Here is a 15,154-nt window from a genome sequence, read left to right on the forward strand (position 1 = left end):
TGGGATGGGAGAGGCCTGCCCACGCAGAGGTGCGACTGGGTCCCCCTCACCTGCAGTGATTTGTCTTTGGCTGTGAGGGGTCTGGATCAGGCTGGTTCAGTGCATTGGTATCTGCAAGATGGGATGGGGAGGTGGTGAGCCCAGACCTTCAAATCCTCTGCTGGGTTCTGCTTGGTCATGGATATTGTTCTTCCCATTGTGGCATTAATAATCTTCCCTCCTGCTTCATTCCCAGGTGTGCCAAGGTGTATTTACACCACCCTGGCTACACACGTAGGTACCAATGTGGCTGTGAGCAGAGTCTACAGCTAAGAGTATTCATAGCCCTTGGTCAAAGAAGACCTGGGGCAGTTCTTGAGGTCTGGTCTTATGGGGCTCCGCTCTGCACCACAAGTCCTGCCTTAAAGGTTCCAGAGGCTGGTTTCTGTGTCCTTGTGTCCAAGCATTCTGCAAGGCTGTGTCTTTTAGCGTGGGTCAGAGAGCAACAATGCGCTCAATCCTTGGAGCAAGAGCTTGTGATGAGCAAGAAAGCCGGATAATCTGCCATCACCTTGAGAAGCAGTGCTGAAGTGTTCGGCTCCTTTGATTGTTTCCTTTTGGCAGAGGAGATGGAATAATCTCTGAGAATCTAAATTAGAGTCCATCCATTACAGTGCTTTTTCATTACTTATTTATGCTTTTTCTTCTCTTAACAAATGTCTTCAGCTGTCGTCTTGACACCACAAGAATAAGAGGGAGAGAAACCTTCCAGGCAGAAGACCCTCCTCTCTGCTGGCTCCCTCGCTCCCCCTTTACTGGCTTCAGGAAGCAAGAGCTGAGCGTCCCAGCCAGCAGCCAGCATGGTAAGATTGGGTTCTTGGGAGTCAACTGATCTTGAGTATGCCAAGACTGGCCCCTTTGATCCTGATTCCATAAGAACAGCCAGCTTCAACAATGAAACAGCTGCAGCTAATGGGAAGAGCAACTTGTCCTGCAGGCATCCGAACTGTTCAGCTCTGAACCTCCTGGCCCTCAGCACATACTGTCATCTCTCTGTCCATCAGCAGCTCCAAAATCTGTATGCTGTGCTGCATCACTACCTCACGTAAGGTTTATTGCATGCCAAAGGATGCCTTTTGCTTGTAGAGCGATGTGCCAGCTACAGCTGCATGCGATGCAGCCTCGTCGGGCTTCTTTCTGTAAGGTCCAAAAGCGCAGGTGCATTTTTGCAGCCTTGCAAGCTGCTGATGCTCGGAGGACCACACATTGGGGAGCTCGGCTCTGTGTGCTGGAGGCCTGCTAGGCTACAGAGAGCACAGAGTCCAGCTTCAAAACATGCAGTTTGTCTCCAGCTGGGAAAAGACAAACTTACTCTGAATGTTTTAGGTCCAATTTCCCAGCTAGTATGAGCAAACAAGCATCTGCTCACTGTAATCCCTGTCTGTACTAAGCAAAGATATTGCTGTGCGTTGTCCAACAGGGTTTTTGTGAAGGAAGGAAAGTAAAACCCAAGATAAATGTATCACTAATGGTGAATCCTTTAAGAAATCCAAACACCACTCCAGGAGCTGCAGTGAGATTTGGGGAGTGTCTCCCAGCTGCAGGCTCAGGAGCGCCCTCAGCTCCAGAGTTACTGCGTCTTGCCTGTGCACGGTGTCTCCGAGCTGGCCGAATACTGACCGCTGCAGCTGTGTGAGCAGCCAGGTCCTACCTGTGCTGCAGGCTTCCCCCAGCTGCACCCAGGGCTTTGCTTTTGCCGTTCTCATCTGCACGGGCTGGAGGCTCTGAGAGCACCTGCAGTCCCCAAGCCCTGTCCCAGCATCCAGACCGCGAGGGTGGCTGCCAAAAGGGATGGAGAACAAAAGTAAAAAGGTAGTCTGGCTCACCACTAACTGTTAGTAGCCAAGCCACCGCCTGTGGTGGATCACAGACTTGTATTAGACCTATCTCCATGGAGATTAAACCCGCTGTCACACCAGAGGATCAGCGGGAGAGCTCTGCCGACTGTGGGGCGCACGAGGATAAGAGGAAGTTTTGTTCTTGCTGCCTGCCAAGTCTAATTGGGATCTTTCCACACCAGCTCCTATCTGTTGGCGTCCCTCCGGGAGCGGACAGACCTGTTCTTCCTCTTGTGCCCCAGGGAGCAAGAAACATTTCATGAGTCTCTTATGCTGATTTTAGACAGTAAAGCAAACCTGGGACAATGAGTTCCAGTCTCCTGGAGAGTAGGAGACATTGGGAGTGGCTCGGTGCCCACCTGGAGCTCACAGAAGGACTGTTGCACTGCTCAACTTGGTTGTCTGCACCCTAAGCAGCAGGATGCAGCTGCCCTTGCATCTCTAGTTCAGCCTGGTGGTCCCTCCCTTCTGTTTCTACCTTGCATGGTTTTCTCTGCCTTTCCCTAGCCCCAACGGCAGAAGGTTTCCGTTATATTTTGCCCACTGAGCTTGCCTGGGGCTGCAGCAGGTTGTCCAGCTGCAGAGCACAGTAAATCACGGGCCAAGCGAGGCTGCCTCCCAGCTGCACGGAGAGGGCTCGAAGTCAGGGGTCACTTAGCTGCTGCACGGTAGCTCCAGGGAAGTGATCTGTGGATTAAATTTCCAGGAACTGGTGGGGCCTGACTCAGTTTTGAGCCACCAATTCACTCAATTAAAAATAAACATGGAGTTATAGATGGGCTGTGCTTGGTCACAGCTGATTTTTATCGACCCTGGCTGGGTGTTGGGAGAAAGAGCACTTGGTTAGAGTCACTCTCTTTCCATTCCCAATCCGTGCTGCCTCGGGAGGATTTGGGAAGCAGAAAGTTCGAGTCGGGGCCTCTGTGAAATTCTGGCTGCTCTGAGATTTTCCCACATCTTCATTAGACATACAGCTCATTCAAGTTTATTTCCAGAGGTTTTAAGGGCTGAAAAGCTCATTGTATCTCTCCGGTATGATACCCGGTTTCTGCGGGAACTTGAACCTACGGCGTGCGGAGCAGAGAGGCATTAAACACTGTGTTGCCGTGGTGGTTAATGGCTGTGGGGGGGGACTCTTTTCTGTCCTGATTTAGAAGGTACAGGAGCCAGCAGAAAGGCAGAGCTGGCATGGAACTCAGTGGAGGGATGCCTGCCCTGTGCTGCATTCCTTAAGGATGCTTTTTAGCTGAGGTGTCTATCCGTGCAGTCGGAGCCATGAGAGGCGACAGAGCTGAGCCATGCCGTCAGCTCCCAGGGAGCAGGGTCTCTTGCCTCCCCGCTGAGGTTCCTCACCATGGTGGGAACAGTGAGGTTATCAGAATAGGGTGGCTCCTCTCTAAGATGGAAATTTCTCCTCTGGCCAGAGGCAGCGAGCTTGGCTTGCATCCCTGCTCCCTGTCACTGAGCCTCGCCACCTTCCAGGGTTCACTTTGTTCACAAAGAGCCTCAGATAAGCTTCTTGGCAGGGGTGCTCTGTTCTGCTGTGGCATTAGCATGGCTCAACAGGGATTTTTTTTAATATTAACCTCTTGTATCCCTTAGAAGATGCAGCTCAGACACGGACGCTGGGGCAGTAAGTTGAGGCTCTGCATTGGTGGGAAGCATCAGCATCACCACAAGGGTTGGGTTTCTCCAACTGCCATCACGGACCAAGGAGACGTCAGCCTGCTTGGATGAGCAACATGGAGGTAATAGCAGTGCTCACCCATGGGCTGAGCCCCAGTGAGTAGGAGAAACCTTCTGCCTGGTGAAACCAGGCTTTGAACGCCATCCCGTCAGCCACGGGAAATCTTGCCGTGGTTATGAGCACATGTGCCTGAGGTTGGGTCTGTGAAATGCCTAAGGAATGATTGCAACTCAGGGAACATTTTTTTTCACTGAGTTGGAATATTTTATGTAGAGATGTGTTTCTCCATGAGTGAATTTTTTTGCCAGTCTGAAAAAGCACCTTAAACCCCTCTGCTCATGCTCTTAAAACAAGTGGTCAGTGATTTGGGGGAGCCAGTTTAAGGCATCTCATAAAGCACCTTGTGGGATCCTGTAGTCCCTAACCAAAAGCGTGGCCCCGGAGCTCTGCAGCGTGCCCTGATTCACAGGGAAGGGCTGGCTGGCAGCTGAAGTGCAGCCCTCCCCTGCCACTCAGCCTCGTTTATCTTTGTTACTTAGGCTGTTTACGCAAGCAAGAATTGGCCAGAGGCGCCCGGCACTGCTGCATGCCAAGGGAGGAAGCAGGCACCAGCGCAAGCTCTTGTGGCTGGCACCCAATTGCCTTCACGCTCTCTTTCGAGAACAAAAGGCCGGGATGCGGCGTCCGTGGCCCAGGGCAAGGGGCGGCTCTGGCCCCTCGTGTGGCTTGTGCCAGGGGCCCTGGCCTGGGGACCCACCGCCTCGTGCTCTGTGCTGGTGGCGTGAGGGCATCCCGCAAGCAGAGATGCTCGGGCACCTCCACCTGAAGTCCCTGGGAGCAGAGCTCTGAGAACTTTTGCTCCCAAAGCTTGAGCGTGCTGTCCTTGGGTTTAGCCCTCACTTAATACTTTATGGGAGCTGCTGCTGAGCTTGTGGTTGAAGAGAGATGTCTTACAAACAAAGCAGTATCTCCTCTCATGGCCGAGCTAACACGGCCTCTGACTCCTTCCCACTTCGCTTCTCTTATTCAAGCTGCTCCTAGAAATCTCAGCTTACCCCATGACCCCACTGCAAAGAGGGGCATCCTCCCTGTCTGGGGCTCCCTGGGGCAGAGCCACAGTTTAGCAACCCTGACGGGGCTGCGCTTACCCAGAGAGCTGCTGCCTGGCCGCAGCGGCTGTTCACCAGCCTGGAGTGCATTTCTGAGCTCAGGGTTGGAGATCAGATAAGTGCCAAGCTGCTGACGGCCAGCTGCCACTAAAAGAGAGAATACACACACTTTTCCAGGGCATTTGACAGGATTTCTGTGTAAGAAAATACTACTTTTTTTTTTTTCCTGCTCCAGCAAATACCATTTGATGTAAAATTGCCAGCGGGAAAACCACTTGCTACAATTCTGAAGAAAGGAATGAACGGGATGGTCCAGAGACAGTGTCATCTCAAAAGCTTCTCTAAGCCAGCAGCAATTAAGAGAAGTCTAGACCTGGCAAAACCCCTTTGACTCCTGCCTCGAGGTAGCCAAGTCCCCCCTGCCAGCAGCTTCCCGTGGTGGGCAGCTGTGCCAGCGCGCACCCGGCGCCAAGAGGATGTGCGAGACACAGCACGCTTTGTGTCACGCCTGGCCCGGGCTTGCCTGGCGAGAAGCAGCACAGCAGAAATATGCTGGGGTCTGACACGCCACCTCGACGGTGGTGCTAGCCCTTTGGTTCATCCTGGGCAGCTGACACTTGATGAGGAGCTGTGATGGAGTCTCAGGACTGACGCTGGTGGGTCCTTCTGCTGTTTTGTTTTGTTCCAGCTTTGTGTCTCAGCACCTCCACTCTGACGGTGGTCCTTTCCTGTCCATAATTCATGCAGGGGAGAAGGTCTTCCCTGCTCACAGGAGCAGGGAAGGTGATAGCTGTGCCTGGGATGGTTGCAGATTTGGTCAGCATGCCTAGATGCCTTCAGGGTACTTTGCTCCTGGCTCCTTCCAAAGCCACAGAGGTTGCCCACTTGTGGCAAGATCACCCGCAGAGTCACTTGGGGACACTGACCTTTCTCACACCTACTTTCCAGGTGATGGGAAACAAAAGAACCCAAGATATTTAAAAGCAGGAAGCCAGATTCTGTAAACTGTCTAAAAATGTATCCTCCGGAGATGAGATTTCACTCTGGCTCCAAGCCCAAAGGAACGATCAGTGCTAATGACAGTGAGAGAGTGAGGAAGGGATGGCGGTGGGGGGAAGCAGACTGTCCTGCTGGAGCATCTTCACTGCATCCCCCTGCCCCAGGCCGGACAGGCACAAAGTTATCTTGGGTCTGAACGTGCCTCGGGATGAGGCTGCTGCCTGTGAGTTCGTATGAAATCATTTTAATTCATTAACCCTGCACATTTTTGGCTTATAGCCCCAGGGAGCCAGTAAGTGCTGTGAGAGGGAACAAAATTCACAGAAGAGGAACAACTACCTGTGGATTTACAGCTGCTGGTGGCACTTGGGACACTAAAACCCCCAAGGTGTCTGGGCAGTCTAGAGCTTTTGTGGCAGGAGTCCTCACTTTCTAGCCTTGCCTTACTTGAACCTTTTTGCAAACCAGCTCTGTTGCTGCTGCTGGTGCCCTCTTGACTGATTTTGGTAGCTGGAAATTGCAGGAGTAATGAGCTCTGCTGGTTCATTTCCCAAATGTTGTTTCCTTGAGACATAATCAATGAAACCAAAACCTTGGAGTTGGTTCATCATGTGTGGTTGCTTTTTGCGTCTCATCTGCAGGCATCTCATTCACCCTCTGAGCTGGCCTCACCTGCACACCGGCTGTCTCTGAGTGATTTATAACATCTCTGCAATGCAAATGGCTCATAAAAAAAGTATTAGTCCATGATTGTTTTCTGCCAGCTATTCAGTAACTCCTGTTGGACTCAGCCTTCTGACGGGGTGATGGTCCTTCTTTAGAGGTGTGCTGAGCAGGTCAGCAACGCACGGGCTATTGGCCAGGAAGGGCATCTTGGAGCAAAGCAGATGTTGCTGGAGGGGAAGAAGAAGTGGGATTTGGGAATGTCTTCCCTTAAAACACAAATTTTGTGACTTCTAAGCAAACCGTCCTCATCTCCCATGACCGGCCTCGAGGCAAATACCCCTTACCATGGTGGCTGCCAGGAGCGAGGCAAAGCCTGTCATCACCGCTTCGGACAGAGAACAGATCCCAGAGACCGTGGGCTGAGCAGCTGGGAAGCCCAGACAAGTGCTCTCCTGAGGCAGGCACTCACAGACATCCTCTCCCTTGTGACCAGACTCTTCCTGCCTTGCTGATCCTATTTAAATCCCCAAAAACACCCTGGGAAAAAGAAAACGCCCAGTCACTGGCTGCTGAAGTAGGAAAGCCAAAGAGCTCCTGGGATCCAGGGGAAGGGCGTGAAGGCGGCAGGGACCAGTCTCACTGTTTTGGCTCTGTGCCCTGGAGAGGGGTGGTGGGCAAGCTTGCTTCTGAAATGGCAGAGGCAAGCAAGGAGAGTTTAGCAGGACAGGATGGAGAGCAGAGCTGCTGCTGGTGGCCTTTTCCAGCCTCCCACCTACTCTGTGCCCGATCAGGGCTGCAGGACGAGGGGGTGATGCTGGAAGGTGTGCGGGTCCTCTAAGTGGCACAAATAATTTGCCATTAGCAGTGGGGAAATACTTAAACAATCTGGGAATCCTGGTGTAAGAGGGAGAAGAGAGGACTGAAAAGGTGGGCTTTAGCCCTCCCCAGTAATAATAATTATTAGCCCAGACGCAAACTCTGGGTTTAGTCCATCTCCAGGCAGAACAGTGCAAGCAGGCTCTCCAGGACAGGCAGCTCAGATTATACCTGCAGCCTGGAAAAGGGAATAAATCCTTTTTGACTGCAAGCTTGTCCAGAAGAACAGCCAGGAGACACGGCCGAGGCTGCTGGAGAGCCTGGCTCTCCCAGCACATGACGGCGTGTGGGTGTGTTGATGCCACACCATCCATCCCTGGCATCCGTGTGCTCCTGACTTTCACAGGTCTGCCGAAATCCTCAGGTTAGTTTTTTATCTGAAGAGATGAGGGCAAGATTTGACTAGGATGAGGGTGTGCATAGCAGCAGTATAAAACGTCCAACTACAGCTGCTTTTCAACAGGAGGTCCCCAAATGCTTATCAAAGCACCTGATTTTTAAAAAAGAATTTTTTTAGTCACTGGCTTTATTCTCACCTATTGAATTTTGGCAGAAATCAACTGACTTTTGGATATTTTTTTTCCCTCTAAAGAGTCAGAGAAGCTGCTTCCCCAAATGAAAAGCTTGCTTTTTTTTTTTTTTTTTCAACAAAGCCTTGAAAGTACGGTGGAAGAAAATGCAAATATTTTCATCCACAGTTTTTGTGGATGAAAAGGGGTTTTTTTTGTCTTGCTGCTGTCTTTGGAAGCCCTGTACTGAGCTTACTCGAAAACCTGGGTCTTATTTAAAAAGCTCAGATGAGAACTCTTTTGAAAATCAACCTAATACTTACAGACTTTTCTTTGATTTCTCAGGAGTAATGCCAAGTCAGCTTGCTTCAGGGAATGAAGAAAATTCAGGACGAGCTTGTGTCTCTTGACTTTTTTTTTTTAAACCTGACCTTAGCTGATGCCTCTAGATGCTGCACACACTCGAAAAGGTGAGTTTTGACCCTGCCCAAATGCTTGATCCTGCATAAACATGTTTGTTTTTTACAGGTAGCAAGAAGCAAGCACATGAGCGGTGCCCCTGCCGCTCTGTACGGACCCATTAATTGCTGGGATGTTGCTGGCTGGCTGTTAATTCACAACCGAAAGGTGCAGTGTAGCTGTACCATTCCCCTTGACAGTGTATGTAAACACCCCGGTGCTCCCAGCTTTCTGTCCAGCAGCTCATCCGGGGGCAACGTGGGCCAGGTTGGCTGCGGGGGGCCCTCGCCCTCCTTCTCTCCTATTTTCCGTTTTCCTGGGCCTAGTGTCACGTTAATTTTTGTGCTCCCAAGGTTTGTCTTGGCACATGGCTCGGAGAGCAAGGGGGCCCAGAAGCTCAGCAAAGTGATTCTTTATGTAAACAAGCACTGATTATAATTACGCTGCTATAATTACTGCTAAGCAAATAAACAATAAAGGGCAGCAGCATCCTAGAGGCATGCGGGACTTATGCAACCTCTGCAAAACCCCTGGAGCAGATTGTGTGTGTTCCCCCCAAGGCTCGCAGAGGGAAGGATGGAGTCAGAGCAAATGCTTAATTTTACAGCATCGTGCTTCGGGCAAGCTGGGGTGGCACAGGAGCAGCCCAGGGAGATGGGGAATTGGGAAAGCAAAGTGTCTCTGTGTGTATTTTGCACCCTTCCAGTGGGCAAAAGTCCTCCCTGCTCGCTTTCTGGGGCTATTTGGATCCAAGCGGATCTGCGGGGGGATCTCTAAGCCTGCTGGTGGAGCAGGCAGTGAGTTTCTCATCCTGTGAAACCAGCCAAGCAGTGAGCCACCTCTGCCCTTCGCCTGCGAGGTTCCCGGGGATGGTCCGGCAGTGCTGCCCATGGCAGCTCTCAGAAGGCAGGGCATTGCCGAGGGATGCGGGACAGGACCTGGCGTCTCGCCTGCGGCTTGCACGTAGCCAGGCGGAGCAGCCTGGCCTGGTGCCCGCACAAGCCTCCCCTCCACTGGCATGCCCTCGCCGACGAAGGCCAGACCTTCATACCTTGGAGAGAGACACGGCTTAAGCACTCCTTTAATCCTAACAGAGCAAGTACAGGCTGTCTGACGCTTGGCACTGTCGTGGTGCATGTGCTTCATCCCTGATTTTATTCCTGTGCTTTCAATGTGGGCAGCACCCAGCAAAGCCACACTGTGGGAGCGACTGCAGTGCACATAAAACAATCTCCTCCTCCAGAGACATCCCCCATGAGCTTTTTTGATGCCTCTGTGGCCTGGTGGGGGTTAACAACAAATCCACGCAGGACTTGTGGACCTGGGTGTGGGGGCTAGGAGACCTGGAAGGGTGCGGGCAGAGGTCTGGCTCTAGTTGCTGCCCCCAGGATGCTGAGGTGGGGAAGGGATCTGCAGGGAGAGATCTGGGGAGCTGAAGGAGGCTGGCTGACGATGGGGGATGCGGAGGAGTTTTGGGGCTGAGCTGGGGAGGGCAGGGAGCCTCCTGAGCCGCCGGAGGGGGATGCAGCAGGGCTTGCTGGAGGTGCAGCTCTTCTGTCTTCCTAAACCTGGTTCTTTCCAGCCAGGCCGGGACAATGCTGCGCTGGAGGTCAAGAGAAAGGCTGGAGCGAAGCCGGGGAATGGTGGCTATGGTGGGACAGCCTGGGTGCAGGTACTGCTGCAGGGGAGTGCGTTGGGGCCAAGCTGTCTACGGGGCGGCACTCAGAGGAACCCATGGAGGGGAAGGGGCCCTTGTACAGAGTTCATATATCGCATGGCCTTACCCCAAAGCAGCTAGGCTTTTGCCTAGGAAAGCTCTTTCTGTCTCCCTAATGATTGTGAGCTATCCTCCAGGTCTATATGCAGCCGTTTATACCAGAGCAAATGTTCTTCTTTAGCCAAATCGCCCCCCTCGATCTCTGCAGTCTCCCTGCCTGCAAGCGTGCTTACAGAGCTCCATCCTACCTCCTGGCTCCTTGGCTCCCAGGCTGACAAGGCCAGCTCCTGTAGTCACAGAATCATGAAGGTTGGAAAAGCCCTTTAAGATCATCAAATCCAACCATCATCCCAACACCACCATGCCTACTAGCATTGGGCAGTCCCAATTGCAGTCCTTGCCTGCAAGCTGACCCCTCTTCCTTTTGATTCCTCTTCACCCATCCCAGCTTCCCCTTATTTTTCTTGAGCATGAGTGGCCACAACTGTTCCCCCCGAGCCTTCCTGAGGACTCAGTCCCCACTCTCCTACTGCTCTTTTCTCCTGAGCAAGTCTGTACTTGCCACAGCCTACAACCCTCCCTGCCTGCCTGCCTGCACACCTGCCTCCATTGGCACTGGGGGCCGGTGGCTGGAGATGGGAAGCAGCCAGCCCTATGCAAGAGCAGGGTGTGAGCACTAAGCCCTGCCTGTGACTTGTCAGCAGAGCTGGGAACATCCAGCTTGGCCCCGAGTCAGAGTCCAGTGCTCTGCTGCTACACCTCCATTCACTGCTGCTGTGATTGCTTCCAGCCTTCAAATAACATTTCAGACGCAGCTGTTTGGTGGAAAATAGTTTTTTCTTCCTGGATTGCTGTGAACGCGCCACATTGTAATTAAAAGCCAATGAGTTGTGGGTACTGGAATTAGCATGGGTGCTTGCAGCCTGGCGGGCTGCTCGCCGGCTGGAGGCACGGCATTCGCACAAGGTTTCTGCTCTGCTTTGTTTCACACGGCTTTCTGTAATAAAATCAGACTTCTAGTGCTGGCAAACCATCTGCTGCTTCCCAAAGGTCTGCAGGGGCATTAACTCCCTGTTTTACCCCCTGCAAAACCTCTGCCATCATCCCAGGGAATTTCACAGTGGAGGGTTTGAGTCTTTCGGCTCTGTAACTAAATGAGTTCTGACTTTGGAGCTCCAGAGCCCCGGGGAGATGCTTTGGCAGGAGGAGGTTTGAGCCCTGAGGGGGGAGAAAAGCATCAATGGGGAGAAAAAAAGTCTCCCTCCATGCCTTCTCCCACCAGCTTTGCTGTGCTGCTGAGGCTCTCTGCTCCTCCCCAGGGTTCCCCCCACTTCGCTGCTGAGGAGCTGTCTCCGAGTGACAACGGTGAGCGGATTAATTAATCTGCCTGTCAGCCCTTGGCAGCAAGAAGCTCTGCCACGCCAGCTCTAATTAAACCGAACAAAACCTGCCTTTATCTCCAAACCTCGCTGCAGGCTGGGATAAGGCAGGAGGCCACCGGGAGCTGAACTCAGGCAGCTCCATCACACTCAGGAGCCTGGCACCCACCCCTGCTTCTCGCTGAGAACGGCGGGGCTGGGGGACAGGTATCCCAGGATGGTTCTGCCACCCTGAAAGGCAGGTCAGGAAAGGGAAAGGTGTGGGCAGGGGTGCTCCAGCCCCTCCGATGACACGGGACCTCACAGGGGCTGTCAACCCCCAGGCAAATTTGGTGCTGAATGGCTTCCCCATGTCTTATGCCAAAGGGGGGGATTTTCCACTTCTCCAATGCTTTGGCAAACCCTCGGGTCAGCTCTGGGCATCGCTTGTCATGGGACCACTTGTGGTCTGTCAGAAGGGTCCTGGGTGAAGCCAAGTATCTGTGGATGTTCCAAACAGCTGGAAAGCAATATTTAAACCAGGAACACATGCAAAAATTGCAGAGAGGAGACAACCCACTGGGAGGGCACGTGCCATGTGGGGTGCAGCCACTCAGACCCTGGTGCTGGTGGGGAGTGACCCCCAGCCCTGGAGCTGCCTGCACCAGGGGTGACCCTGCTGTCTGTGCCCTGGACCACTGGCTCCAGTTTCCTGTGGCACGGCCTCTGGGCTGCAGGGAGTTGCTTACCTCACATTTCTCTTTCTTGTGGCAGAGAACGACTGATCTTACTTAGCTGAGGAAGGCTGATAAGAGCATTATCTGGAGGTACGGCCAGGATGAAGCAGTTGTTTTCAAGGCAATAGCCTTCTCCCCTGTCCCTAACGGAGGGGAAAGGCAAGGCTAAGCTGAGGTGGGGGTTATACAAATCCATGTACACATGGGCCTTCAGCTGGTATTTTACCTGTGTGAGCATCGTTCACAATACATGCTGGTGGTCCTGTCCTAGGGGTTTTTTTTCTAGCTACATAGTTTCAGGAACTTCCTTTAATTGCTCTCTGATTAAGTGACTTTTAATTTCCCTCTCATCAAATATAATCCCATTTGCTCCTTCTTCTTTTCCTTTCTTTTTCTTTCCCCCTCTTGGAAATTAAATTAACATTCCATTTAATTACTCAGCCACTTCTCTAATTGCTGAGGGGACTGTGGTTATTGTGCTCATTTAATTAATTGAGACCCACAATGTTTAATGCAGAAGAGGATTTATTGGCTGTGGAGCTGGTGTGCAGGGCTTGTCTGGCAGGAGCAGTGTGCTCGGTGGAGAGGGAGGTAGATGCCAGCTAGGAAAGGCTGGATCTGAAATAATTTTTTTGGATTTTGGATAAATATGAAGCAAGTCACCTTATCCACTGGTTCAGTTGCCTTTCTGGGTGCATCCTTTTTAATAGAGATATATATTTTAAAATGCATCAGGTCCAGAGACCTTCCTACAGTCAACAGATATTTGCCCTCTGAAGGTGACCCTTGGGATGCTCATCTGTCCCTGCTACAGCACCAGCAATCCCCGAGGGCTGCTGGCCATCTCCTGGCACGAGCAGCAATGGCTCAAAGCCCAGCAGCAGGATGGACTTGCTCGTGTGCCAGGAGCGGGAAGCGAAACCCTGGCTGCACGTTGGGGTTTGTGGGCCCTGGGGGAAGACTTCTGGGAACAGAGGCACATTCAGGAAGGGAGATAACAGGCTCCTGCTGTGTTTGTCCTGGGGGCAGGTTGCTTTGGCTGTGGTCTGTGTGGGGGATTTAAGCAAATCCATTCTATTTTACATTGCTGTTGACTAGGAGTGCTCATGCAGCCTGCTCCTGCATCTCAGCTAAGGGCAGGCAGGATCTCCCAGCATTGCATTTATGCTTGCGGGTTTTTTAAATGCCTGCAACTCAGCTGCTAGAGACCTGCCTCAAGTCCCTGCCTGTGTCTCCCCTCCAGCCCTTGTTTCAGGGCTGACAGCTGGGACATGGCCCAATTCAGCTCAAAGGCTGGGTTATTCCTCTGTCCTGATGCACAAAGTCCTTCTCTCTGACTGCTTTGCATCTCTTCAGAGCAAAACCTGTCTCTGTGCGTGCAATGCAAGGCTCTGCTCTAAGCTGATGCTTCCATATGTCACCATACTGTCGATACCTAAACCCGCCCCACAAGCCAGCCAGCTGATCTGAATGTTTTATTTGCAGACCTGCCAGGTGTCTGTAAATTCCAGGCACCCCCATTCCATGACAATTCCATGGATTTTATAAGAGGCAGAACAGCTTTGAAGTGAACCCCCCCTGCTCCAGCAGCTCTCCCAGCACCAGCAGCAGAGTCAGGAGCATGACTGGGCAACGCAGCTCCAGCTGCAAACCCTCAGCTGGAGCTGGAGGCACACAGTGGGTCCATAATGCGGGATGGCCCCACGCTGAGACCAGCTACGTACCTTTTAAAGGATTATACCCGCTGGAATGTAAAGGGAAGGGAGAAGTGAGCAGTGCTGCTCGGCTGAGCCCTCCCGGGCATGGCCGCCAGCACCCAGGGTCAGGTGAGTCCTTCTCATGCTGCTTTGCCAGGAGGAATTAAACCAATTCCCCAACACCCTCTCTTAGCGCTGGAGCAGAAGACGTGGTTGGAGCATGGATGTGGCCTGACAGGCTGCCACAAGCATCCCCACGAGGATTTGTAGTAAGGACACAGATGGATGTTGAATCTCTCTGGACCTGCAGCTCCCAATCTGAGCTCCCCAAACTCACCGTGTCACTTTGCTCTAAGCCCGAGCCAGACTGAGGACGGTACGGAGGCGACTGCCTGCACAAGAGATGTTGCCCAGGTACCTGGCGAAAGCGATTCTGCAGCAGAAGCGTTGGGTGGAGGGAGGCAACTCTGTGGTCTGTACCGCAGCAGGACCTGAAACTTGGAGCATGTTTCTGTGATGCTCTGGCCTTCCTGACCTGCGTGAGATAGCCCTGCATGTCACCTGCTCCAGATCGAGCTCCCTCCCTCCTGCCACCAGCCACACACTAGCACCGTGGCTCCCGGTCACTGTTTCCAGTGAGTGGGACCTCTCCCCAGTCTTTGATTCTCAAAAAAACCCCCGAATTCCACCGAAGGAACCCTGCCATCTCTTTCTATTTCTAGACAGGCTGGAGGAAGCAGGACCCAAACCACCTCCTGGGTCTTGGGTGCGGCACAGGCTCGGGGCTGCTCTTTGAGATGTTCACCGTTAGACTGGTGAGGGCGATACTAATGCAGTCCTCCTTGGATCGTGCGTGTCATGGAGATTACGCTATTGTGTTCGACAGCATTGAGGGCATTAGATAAATCCTCCAGCAAGAGCAGCCCCTCCTCTCCTTCGCCTGGGCAGTGCCAGGACAATGTCCTTACGCTGCTCCCTGTGCCACCGGCACTGATCCTGTTGCAGACCAAATTTTGGTTCACAGTGGTTGGTTGACTTGCAGCCCCCAAGCCCATGACTGCAAATGGGTCTATGAGGCTGAGGTCTGCTGCTCGAAGCTCCTGAAGGGATGTCCTGCTGGGAGCAGAGGCGACTGGTGTCTGAAGGGGTATTATCTAAAGCTGTTCCTTTCCCCTGGACATGCTTGGGGGTCACAGACCTGTCCTCTTTCCCTCTGGCTTGTTGTGGTTCCAGCACCATGGATGAAGCTGGGAAACAACATCCCTAGGATCCCCGTGGCTGTGGGTGGCCAGTGGCAGAACAAGGACCATTCCTGGTGGGGACCTCCAGCAAGGAGCCCACATGCAGCTGGGCCATTTCTTGTGGCATCGTAAGAGCTCACCTCCCCATCAGCGCATCAGCTGCTGAACCTCTGAGCATCCCTGCTCCACCAGGGTGGGTGATGAAACAAGTTTTCTTGTGGT

The sequence above is a fragment of the Phaethon aethereus genome, assembly GCF_964289735.1.
Source record: "Phaethon aethereus genome assembly, chromosome: 26".
In the NCBI taxonomy this organism is placed as follows: Eukaryota; Metazoa; Chordata; class Aves; order Phaethontiformes; family Phaethontidae; genus Phaethon; species Phaethon aethereus.